Here is a 13,074-nt window from a genome sequence, read left to right on the forward strand (position 1 = left end):
GTCCTGTACCAACCATATGTGAGTCTGCTGACAATAACTCCCTCTCACAACTACCTAGGACCCTCTGGTCTGCATATGGGACAGCAGCCTGAAGCTGGTGAGTATGACATTGTTCTGTTGTTGCCTGGGAATACCCCAGGCATGTGAAGGGCATGCAATTTACCATGCATACAACTATCAGTAATAGCTATATTGCTTTATGTGCATGTTCCCTTTTGGTGGGGTTAACTGCATTGCATCATAGTGGTCACCACTTGGGCCTATCTGACATGAATTCAACATTACTGTAGCATACCTCACAACTTGTCATTGCTAAGACATCTGGACAGAGGCCAGCAAAATGGGCTGGACAAAGGGCCTAAGGTAGAGACGTGTGTCACACATTAGTGCTACACAGTGGATATAAATTGTGTACACACCCCCTGTTAAGATGCAAGGTGTTCCTGTTACATACAAATTAGGACCACAATATGACAGTCCACACTTCTTCCAGCCTTGTAATGTGACCCATAACATGAACAGTTCACTTGTAAAACCAAGCATCTGGACTCATGTATTGCACCTACATGGCTGGCCACCTGTGAGGGTGGCAGACACCATATCAGCATGATGTTTCAGTCAGGTATGATACCTCATACTGCCATATGTGTCAGTACACTCACTGTGACCTATTTGTCTACAATATCACATACATGGGCATTGTTAAGGCACACATACTTCTTCCGACCACTTATAGGTTTCAAACATCTGGATATTCCAGATACATCTGTACAGAGGACTGTACAATGGTTTAACTCACTGCATGTGAGGCAGATGCTGTTACCACACTATATAAAGTGCTGGCAGTGGGAGGTGGTTACCAGCCATGTATTGTACACACACCAAATGGTATAAACTGCAAAAGATATGATATTCACACACACACAAACAGTTGCCAGCATTGGGAATAGATCTCCTGCCTATCTAGGTATTTATACTATAGTGCTACACAATCAGTGAATGCACCACAGAGCTTATACATTTTCATCTGATCCAAAGGTACTTCTAAGGTGGATGACATCAACAGTACTACTAAATTGGAGTGAGGGGAAGTGTAAAGGGTAGTACACAGGTCAAAAATAGTGTAACCCACACACTATTTCATTCTCACACAAATATCCAAGCAGTTACCCATAGGGAGATTAGAACTCTTGCAAACTATCTAGTTATTTCTTCTATAGTGCTGTGTAGTTATCAGACGTGCCACACAGCTTATAAATTTCCACTTTGTCCAAAGGTACGTCTAAGGTGGATGGCATCAACAGGACTATTAAATTGGAGTGAGGGGAAGTGTAAAGGGTAGTAAACAGGGCAAAAATGGTGTAACCCAAACACAAAATAATTCTCACACAAACACACTCACTCGCCAGTACTGGGATTAGAACTACTGCTTATCTAGTTCAGTCCACTATAGTGTTACACAGTTACCACACATGCTACAGAGCTTACTAAGCTTTTACATGGCCAAAGATGCTGATAACTACACAGCTGAGATAAAGTATTACAGGTGGCAGAAAGTCTGCCTTCAGTTCCACCCTTACATCATGCTAATTCTTTCTGTCTTGCACTTCAAATAGCATTATGGCTTGGCACTTCATCAGATTATTGTATCAAGAAGTGTGGCACACCTGGGAGCTGTCAGCAGTACTTGTTCATCACAGAAGTAGCCCCAGTACTTACTAGTTATGTTCACCTCTCCTGACATGGTTGAAGAGCATTTATCTGTGCTTTCACCCATTAACCTGGTGAACTTGTCCATTCTGAGGCACTGTTGCAACTGCCTCATGTACACAAACAACCCTCCCTTCTAAACTCCAAATACTCAGACCTGTGAGAGTTACCCATATATCACTCAATGTGGACATATGCACTCTCCAGCAAAGACTGTACTAGCAGGTCAAGAGGATAAGATCAACACCTGAACCACACCATGTGGAAGACATAGCTCACCATCACACCCACTTTGACAGCCATGACATACAGTGAAAAGTCACACACCCACCTTCATAGATGCACTCAATGGGCATTTACCCAACCAGCACAGACTGGCAAGACAGACACCCACTCAGACACCAAGACATGGCACAAGCCAAGGGACACATATTTAACCTACACAGTGTGCCCCTCAATCTAAGCTCCTAAGGCTAACCACCTCGCACAATACAGTGATCATGGGTAACTCAATACTGAGGCACACACGTATCCCACTCTCTAAGTTGAATATGGAGCAGGTAACAGCCAAATATATAGCTCATGCCAGCATCCAGCACATGACACAGCCAGTCATGGCACTCCAAAACTATAAATATCACTCTGTATCCATGTGGGTGTGAATGACTTGGGACACACCTCCCTGGACTACATGACAAGAGAAATGGTTGAACTCTCTGATTATGTGGTCCAGGCAGGTGTGACAGTAGCCCTGAGCAGTGCACTGCTGTCACCCAGAATGATGCTGCTGTACTATCAACAGATGATTGACTGCATGTATTGGCTTACATGTTTTGTGTTATTCTCAGGGGATCCAGTATCTTTCTGCTTGGGATGGCATGATTGACAGAAGCCAATGACTTGCTACAGATGTCCTACATCTGTCAGCGCTGGGTATTCAGGTACTGGCTAAGTGTCTTGCCACTCCTATGGTGCCTTATTAGGCAGTGTTCCTAATGTAATTACCACCATAACAGCTAGACATGTATGCAGTATGAGGGTCATGCTGCTCAACAGTAGACATCTAACCATCAGGATGCAGTCACTCAAAGCACTTGTTGAAATGGAGGACATTAACATGTCTGCTGTAATGGAGAGGTGGTTCACAGCAGCAGACAGCAGCCCTGCAGTATCAGGCTATAATGCATTCCACAGCTGTCAGCCCCCAAACATGGACCACACCACACCTCCACAGGTGGTGTTGTCTCCATATTCATTATGGATAGGAACACCTACAGACTAGAATCCCAGGATAACGCACTGGAGATCTTCTGGTACAACTGCCTTGGGGTAATAATGCAATCCAGACCATAGCCTGCTGTGGGTCCACCTCTATGTCCCTAGACTGCAATGCACATTCCTCAACACCCTGCCATCTATGATGGTCTAAAACAACACTGGCATAGTATGAGACTACAACTTACCCTCCAAATGGGGAAAGTAGCCAAGCACCAATACAGTGGACCAACACTTCCTGGGATTCATCATTTCCAATGTCCTGAACCCCTCTCATACTGACCCCTGGTAGAGGATGCAACAACCTTGACCTGTGTTGAATACTTAAAAATGAGACTGTTGCTCATCCACAATTGTCAATTCGTGCATGGTGAGATCCACACAGGCTGCAATCAACATGGAACTCCACATGTCAGCCACACCCCCCACAAAGATAACCACCTTGCAAAACCTCTCCAAAGCTGACTTTGCAGTCATGAAAATAGGGGTGGATAACTTCATTGTACCTATGGCAATAGGAAATAGCTGCATGACTGTTGAATCATATACATATGCACTGTACAAACAGGTACATGAATGCATGGTACTAGTCAGAGCCAACAGAACCCAGACACTGTCCTCCAAACACTTGGAGACAATGTGATGGTCCTCTGCCATTACTAAAGTGTACAACAGAAGGAGGACTCTGTTGCAGAGAAAGGTGGTGTCCCATGACTGCTGAACTCCCTTATTAGCCTCAAACACAATACACTATAGCATTGTGCAGTTATCACAAGTGTCACAGAGTTTATATGCTTGACAGCTCTCCAAAGTTATCTTTGAAGGTGAGTGACATCAGCAGCAGTACTAAAGGAGGGCTAGGGGAAGCGTAGTGAGTGTGAATGGCCTCAAAATCATGTCTCTGTGAAGTCACACACTCTCTGTCATACAAACACAAACATTTTTACAGTTGCTAGGACAGGGATTAGAACTCCTACCTACCTAGGTTGTTACACTATAGCGTTACACAGTAATCACAAGTGCCACAGAGTTTATAATGCTGCAAGCTCCACAAAGGGTTATTTCAGGATGACTGACATCAGCAGGAATGCTAAAGTAGGGCAATGGGAAGTGTAATGAGTGTGAATGGACTCAAACCCATTCATATAGAAACACACACTCACACACACACACACACACACACACACACACACACACACACACACACACACACACACACACACACACACACATGCACACAACTTTACATTTGACAGGATTGAGATTACAAATGCTACATGAATACTTATTTGTTCTATAGTGTTCCACAGTTATCACAAGCATCACTGAGACTATAGGGCTGAGAGCTAATAAAGTGAATTTCTACAGTGAATGACATCTGCACATCATGTGATATAGGCCAATGGGATGTGTACTGGGTGGGAAAGGCCTCATAATGGGATTCTCTCTGTCACTGCCTGGCTGTCTCTTCCCCGTGTCTCTGTGTGTATGTGTTTGACATATTGTATTATGTTGGCCTTAGATATGTGTGTGTGTGTGTGTGTGTGTGTGTGTGTGTGTGTGTGTGTGTGTGTGTGTGTGTGTGTGTGTGTGTGTATGTGTGTGTGTGTGTGTGTGTGTGTGTGTGTGTGTGAGTGTGTGCACAGACATCTGCGAATAACAGATATCTATAGTCCACGGTGTTGTCAGACATGGGCTTCATTTCTCTAAGTGTAGGAGCTTGCCCGATATGACCTTCTATATTGAGTATGTGCATCCATTCCAGGGAGTGTTGGACTCCAGTTCAGGGTTTTGTGTGCTACAGCTACACGTAGCAACCTGTTTCTGCAGGATATCTGTAGATAGGTTGCCAGTATGGAGACACAATGGGCATAGCATATGAGGGATACTGCAACTATTGCTGTCTGTGCTGCTTGTGTAACATGGTTGGGTTTAGCATAGATTTTCTGACATATGTACTGTTATACACTGTGATGTATCATGTCTTCAACTACTGACAGATATCATTCTTTGCTCACAGTTATTTACCAGGGAAATACAAGATAAATGAAGCTGAGACAAATATTCTGAGGCAAAGACTACACATCCTGGCACACTCCTGCCATTGTGGAGGGGTAGCTACAGACAATAGAGTGCTGGTTCTGTCTTAATTGTCCAGCATCTTGGTAGTATGCTGGCTGGGTATCCCCTTCTTGTGCTTTTCTCAACTTAATGGAATGGTCATATCCTGCTGGGGCCATACCTCTCAGCTGTACAGATACACCCAGGTTATCCACAGACAGGACTCATATATGTGGTCAGCTATCCTTCATATTGTGGTTTAAAAGCAGTTTTGTGGCTATTCATTCAAGGGTTTTCAGTCAGGGGGTAGGATGGGCAGACATGAGAATTTCAGACTTCACAAACTACATGACATCCATGCTTCTACAACCCCCTCTGTTATTCTCATGTGCCCGTGAATTACCATATAAGTGGCAGTACACTAAACACTGAAAGTGTGATAAGAGACTTAGGGACACAGGTGGACAGTGGTCTCATCTTCGATAACCACATCGCCACAACAGTCAGGAAATCCTTCTATGTGGCACACCTCATCATGAAGGGCTTTTCATACAGAAAAAAGGAGATTATTGTCCCACTGTACTCATCCTTCATTAGACCCATTATAGAATACAACGCCCCATTTGGTATGTAACTCTCAAGACATCTGCAACAAGTGGAAAAGCCACAGAAATGCCTCACTAAAAGAATCACAGGCCTAAAGCACATGCCTGCTGACCACCATAAAAAACTCCAGCTATACTCTGTCATATATTGTCTACTCAGAGGTGATTTCTCCTTAACATACAAGACCATGTCAAACCCAGAGCTGTTGAACATGCTACACTTAAAGAAATCCCAATCCCTCAGAGCTACACACTCCAGGGATCTAAACCTTGCCATCACAATAAACAAAACATGCTGGAGGGATAGGTTCCTGAACCAGAGACGACCCAGACTCTGGAACAGACTGCCCATACATGTCAAGCAGAGTGCCTCTTTGGCCCTCTTCAAAAGGAACTTTGACGATTGGATGGGAGAAAGGAAATTCACCCCATGGATCATGTCAGTCACCCTGCTAGACAGGGGTTCAGGGAAGTAAATAGTTTGGGAAGAAATAGCCAGGAAATTGTTTTGGCTAGGCCTATATAGGCCCTAGGGCCAATAGCCTAGTACCAACCTATGAACCTATGAACTGTGCTTTTTGTTTTCTACCAGTAATTGGCCAGACTACCAGTATTCCATACTAGAGCGACAACTAATGTGATGCTAACCTCTATGTATAATTCCAAAGTTGTGTGCAGTTGACAGTTATTTTATATGCACTCTGTGTAGGTTACTTCCATCTGTGTACTGTTTCTATGTATGGGCCCCCATTAACTGTGTATCCAGCTTTTCAACGGTAACAGATATTGACATCTGGACAGTGAGTATGTACAACTGATGACATGGGTGTAGCTGAGAAGCAGTGTAGTTGGCACTGCAGTTGTTAGAACATGGCCCTGTTGACCACAGTACTGTACTTAGGCCACTGAGACACAACCATCCAGGTCTACATGCCGACCACTTCCAGGCAATATTAAACACACAACAAACATACCACACTGACCCCTGCATATTGTACACATGCAACAATCTATCATGGGACAGCTCTAGCAATCTGTGCTCCAGTGATATTACTCCTCAGACTTACATGTTACTGCATTTCTACATGGGATTGTGAGGGGCGTGGACACCTGAAGACTTTAAACATTTGCAATGACTATACTGGTATTTCAGTTACTCTGTTGGCTTCCATTTCATATTTTATTGTGATCTATCATGCAGACAGGAGGCATATCAGTAGAGTACACATGTTAGATTTTAATGGCATAAATTTCAGTTTCAGACTTCTTACCCTTCAGAACTAAAATGCAACTGTGAGACCTGTTGTAGTATATCTGTGTAGCTCTGGAGGGGGGTTGTTCACCATTGCCATTATTTGTAGGCCTTAGCCTGGCCTTTCTTTATGTTCATCTACACCTGTCCTGCTGGGTGAGGCTGGTGGTGGGTATGTGACCCTCACTGACATCCATGTGTGTGACCTATTTACACCCACAGTTATTTGGGCCATCACATATACTGCAGTAGGAGTTGTCACCTTGTGTTATGGATCTCCTGCTGTCCCATATAGCTGTCAGCTGTCTGCTGCTATCCCATTCAGCCACCCAAATCCCTTGATGTTTGCATCCATACCAAACATACAACTATCAGAACATACTACTCCATTCAGTAACTGATAGGAAAGGTGACTTACCTTGTTGCTGGGCAAGTACTGAGGACGGCACTGGAGGGCTGACTATGTTGGATGTATGTAGTACACTCCCTGTACATGGTAAAGCACAGGTAGTGTCATGATTTGCATCCCTTTTACTGTATATGCGAGTTGTAGAGAGGTATTAATCCTTTGGTCACTACTGTGTCAGTGTATGTGTTATGCGTTGCCTCTTTACCAAGGCCTGGGCATACTGGGCATGCCTCCTTCTGCCTGCAGGAGCAGGCTCAGGAAGCTGGCCTTGGCAATAGTGGGAGCTGTGTAGCCCTGCCCTGTGCTGTTCCTTCTGCAACTCTCTCCGCAGGATCATATTGTATAGCATGGCACATACTACGACCATTTCTGGACATGTAGCTGGAGAGTACAGCAAAACTCCATCGGATATGTCAAGGCAGTGGAACCATGACTTGAGCATCCCATACACATGCTCTATAATGATCCTGGTTTGTGTGTGTGCCTCATTATGGAGTACTTGTTCAGGTGTGTGTGCATTTATGATGGGTGTCATCAGCCATGGCTCCAGTGCATAGCCAGCATCCCCCACTAGATGGCCATATGGGATGTCCCCCCTGGCAAACCCCTGATACAGCTGTGAGGAAAGCCAGATGTGGGAGTTGTGATAGCTTCCAGGATTGCTGGCACAAACTTCCATGATAATGTCCTGGGCATCACACACTACCTGGCAGTTGATGGAGGGGAAGCCCTTGCAGTTTATGTAAACCCTACCCCGCTTACCAGGTGGTGCTTTGATGTGTATGTGCATGCATTCTATAGCACCCACTACCTCGGGGTTTTCTGCTTTACGGTGGAAGAGACACATATTTCTGGTTAATGCCTCAAGGTTGCTGGGGAAATATATGTGCTCACTGACATGTGTTGACATGGCATCCAGGAACTGGTGGAATACCCTGGATGCTGATGCCTGTGAGACCCCCATGATATCCACAGTTGGTCTTTGGATGGTACCTGTGGCTATTATTCTTAAGGCAACTCATACCTTGGTATCCACTGGGATGGATTTCCCTCTGTTGGTTCTGTGTGTGAGGCGGCGACAGCACAGCTGAACGATTTGCTGTAGAATGTCCCTGTCCACTCTATAGTGCTCCACTATATCCAGCTCATGTATCCCTGGTAGGTTACCCTGGGTCTGTACACTCTTCTCTTCCTCACTGTGGGTCATTTGTCAGCATTCTTCTCCTCATCACCCTCAGTCTTTAGCACATATTGATGGAGTATATTTACCCACGGTTGGTGTGGTTTGGTCCTGAGGGCGAAGCAGCAGCCTCTAACATTTTCAGTTAGTTTTGCCAGTTATAAATCCCCCATCTGTGTACACCGGTGGTGTAGAGTTTGTGGGAAAAAACAGTCTGAAATGTGTTTGCATAGTTTATAGTAGTGTGCTGGGCTGCTGCATGTGTAATTGGCTGATTCTGATACATTCCACCTGCCAGCTATGCTACTTCTCCTTGATTGCCTTACTACTGCTGTTTCCCCTTCCCGCTTCCTCCTTATTTAAGCTCTGAGGCACACAGCTAATACCTAGTGCTGAAAAGTAAACAGTGCTACCATTTCCTCTTTTTTTCTGTTTAGATTTAAAACCTGCTCCCCACTGCACGCATGTTTAGGCTATGTACACAGTGCTCAGGCACATCTGACTCTCCACCTTCCTTAGCTGTGCTTAGCTAAGAGTAAACATGGGCCACAGAGCTCCAATGAGCTTACAGCAAGCATGACACACCCCCTTATGAAGTCATACAACTCTTTGACTTGCACTGTTGTATTGCTGCATCTACACGGTTAGGTACAAGCTGACACTTTGAAGAAATATGTGAATCAGTATAACTCCCCTCATTTGCATACCCCAGTGTATAGGTCATTAGTTACTGCACTAAAATGAGGCTTTCCCCTTGACAACCAGTGCTCCCTGCTATTGTTTACATTCTGCATGCCATAGACTATAATGTTAAAATGCAGATTTAACTTAAAATTGAGGTGTCCCATTTTTTTGGCACAATCCCATCTGCATGCTGCTGCCCTATGCTTAAGCAGTCAAGATCAGCCCCTCAAAAAAGTTTAATTTTCATAATAATTAATCATTTTTTAATGCCAATGGCCTTATATTTGGCCATTGGCATGTCTAATGTACATAATACATGTTTTTTCATGAGCTGTCATGCCTCCGTTTTGTCATTTGCAGAAATGTACTCAGTTATTTTATGAATACATTTCTGTATTGACACTGTTCTAGCACAGAGACCTGGCAGCTTGTTGAATCACTAAATCATCTCATTTGCTTGGTTTTCACCAGCAAATTAGGTGATTTGCACATTTGCTGGTTTTCTCTTCTGAAACAGTATAAGGCCGCTTGTGCATGTGAACACGGCGCTATCCTAAATCACTCGGTGGCCATTTTATGTGCAGAAGCTCCTACACTGTTCCTGCATGGACATTTTGGCTTCATGAATCCCGGGTAGTGTTATTTGCAGAAATGTAATTTTGCAAATAACAAAACAGAGGCATGACAGCTCCCAAAAAAGCATATATTTTAGTGTTTAGGCATGCCAATGGCCAAATATATGGCCATTGGCATAGAAAACTTATTCTTTTTTATAAAAATCAAAGTTATTTTTTTTGGCTGATCTTGGCCATTTAAGAATAGTCCAAAAAAAGTGTGAAAACTCAATTTTAGGGGAAATCTGCATTTTGCCATTATAGTCTATGGCATGCAGAATCAAAACAATACCAAGGAACACTGGTTGTCAAGGGGAAAGGATCCATGTTAGTACAGTAACTATGGACTAAGGCAGTGGGGTATGCAAACAAGGGGAAATTTACTGACTCACAAAAATCTTCTAAGTCCCAAACTACACTTAACTGTGTAGGTGCTCTAGCACGTTAGTGTAAGTAGGAGGAGCAACAAACATGAAAAGGGAGTGTGCCAGGCATGTTGTAAGCACATTGGAGCCCTATGGCACAGAGATAAGCTTAGCTTATCACAGCTAAGCAAGAGGGTGTGTCTGAGGCTGTATTCACTTATTCCATGAAATGAGGAGCCTGTTCATGCCCAGGGGAGGGCCATTTCTTCCCATTTACATTAGCTAAATGGGTTTGTGTGGCATGCATCTTGTCTAAAACAAGAAAAAATAAATTAAAAAAAAACCCTGTAAATAGCAGGACTGTTTACATTTGGGGATCGGGTTTACACGGCATGCCTTGGCCTTAAAAAGGAGGAAATAGAAAGGAAAAAAAGGAAACTAGCAACATAAAAGCACTCAAGAACAAATTACATAGCCAGCAGGTGGAATGCATCATAGTTAACCAATCATGTAGGCAGCATCTGCAGCACAACAGTATAAATTATGGAAACACCTTACAGTCTTGTTTTTCCGACAAACTCTGCAGCATTGGTGTACACATGTGAGGCAATTTTAACTGGAAAAATGCTAGGGGCTGCCATTGCTTTGACCATCCATATGTGCTAGAGGCTGAGGGCAGAGAAGAGGATAACACTGACCACCGCCACAGACCCAGGAGGAGAAGAAGAGTTTTCAGAACCAGTGTAACTTACCAGGGGCTACATGATCTGGAGATAGTAGAGCACTACAAGGTAGACAGAGAAATGCTACAGCAAATCACTGAGCTGTGCCAGCATCAACTCAGACCTAGAGCCAACAGAGGGGAACTCCTCTCAGTGGATACCAAGGTATGTGTAGCCTTAAGAATTCTAGCTACAGGTACTTTCCAAAGACTTACTGGGGACATCATGGTGGTCTCACAGGCATATACATCCAGGGTACTCCACCAGTTCCTGGATGTCATGCTACCACATGCCGGTGAGTACATTTACTTCCCCAACACCCATGAAGAGAGGACCAGCAATATGTGTCTCTTCCACCATGTAGCAGAATACCCAGAGGTACTAGGTACCATAGACTGCATGCACATCCACATCAAAGCACCACCCAGTGAACAGGGTAGGGTCTACATAAACTGCAAGGGCTTCCCCTTCATCAACTGCCAGGTCATGTGTGATAACCAGGGCATTATCATGAATGTGTCTGCTGGCAGCCCTGGAGGCAATCACGACTGCCACATCTGGCATTCCTCACAGCTGTACCAGGCATTTGTCAGTGGGGGCATCCTGTATGGCCATCCGCTGGGGGATGCTGGCTATGCACTGGAGCCATGGCCAATGACACCCATCAGAAATGCACACACCCACACAAGAATGCCATAATGAGGCACACGCACAAAGAAATGCACACCCACCCACACAAGAATGCCATAATGAGGCACACGCACAAACCAGGATCATTATAGAGTGTGTGTTTGGGATGCTCAAACCACGGTTCCACTACCTTGACATATCCAATGGAGCCTTGCAGTACTCTCCAGTGGGTCTATATTAGTACATCGAAGTATTACTACTTCGAATGTACTAATATCGAACCCTTTGCATCAAACGCTGAAAATAGTGAAGCTGCAGAATATCAAATACTTTCCTAGGGAAAGTATTCGGTGGGCCATTTCTGCAGCTTCTCTATTTCCTTGACTGTGGTATGAAGGTTACGGACCGGGTTAAGGTAAGTGTGCGAACAAAGGTGAGAGGGCGATAGGGACCTTAGGGTTAGGGAGCAGGTAAGGTGAGTGTGTGATAGGGACTTTAGGGTTAGGGAGCGGGTAAGGTGAGTGTGCAATAGTTACGGACCTTAGGGTTAGGGTTGGGTTAAGGTAAGTGGATAGCTAGTAGTGTATGTATGGTTTAGTGTAGGATTTTGTGAAGTGTATGTGTGTGGATTATGTATTTTGATGTGCTTGTGTTGTATGTTTGTTGGAACAGTAAATTTTTTCCCTGGGAAAAAAATTGCTATTCTGAGTGTTTGATGTTGTGGTGTTTCAAGTGAAATGGTTTGATATTAGAACATTCGATGTAGTAATACTTCGATGTTCTAATATAGACCCCTCTCCAGCTACATGTCCACAAATTGTCATAGTATATGCCATGCTATACAATATGATCCTGCGGACACAGCTGCAGCAGGAACAACACAGGGAAGGGCCACACAGCACACCACCATTGCCAGTGTCTCCACAGGCACAGAGGGACTCAGAGGAGGAGGCCCGTGAGCCTGCTCCTGTAGGCAGACAGAGACATGCACAATATGCTCAAGCCTTGGCAATGAGGCAATGCAAAGCACACAGACTGACACTGTAGGGACCCCAGGGACTGACAACTCTCTCTGACTCACGCACACAGCAAAATGGATGACACACACATCACATTACCTGTAAATAACCATGTATAGGCAGTGTACTGTGTGCATCCAACACAGACAGCCCTCAAGCACCATCCTCACAACTGCCACAAGCACTAGGTAAGTCAGTCTTCTTAACAATAAATGAATGGATTAGTATGTTTTGCTAGCATATCTATGATAACGCTACATGCACACAAGGGAATGGGGTGGCCTACTGGGATATCAGCACACAACTGACAGCTATGTGAGACACCAGGAAATGACTGGCCAAAACTGGCATCCACACACTATGCAGTAGTACTCAAGGTGGCAAATCCCACTGCAGTATATGTGTGGAGACAACTAACTGGGGGATCATAGGTCACAGGCATGAATGTCAGTGTGGAGGTCCCATACCCACCCCTCACACCCAAACAGCAAGTCAGCTGTAGAAAACCACAGGGAAATGTCTGGTAAAGGCACAACAATGGTGGCAAT

At 44.5% G+C, this 13,074-nt stretch overlaps 1 protein-coding gene across 1 annotated transcript in view; it reads left to right on the top strand.

Moving 5' to 3' along the window:
- The window catches only part of LOC122809191 (sialic acid-binding Ig-like lectin 14), a 1,573,173-nt gene that overhangs the window by 750,629 nt on the left and 809,470 nt on the right, over positions 1-13,074 (top strand). The window lies entirely within an intron of this gene.

Source organism: Protopterus annectens, chromosome 8.part0, assembly GCF_019279795.1.
Source record: "Protopterus annectens isolate FY-2018-M chromosome 8.part0, PAN1.0, whole genome shotgun sequence".
Classification (NCBI taxonomy): domain Eukaryota; kingdom Metazoa; phylum Chordata; order Ceratodontiformes; family Protopteridae; genus Protopterus; species Protopterus annectens.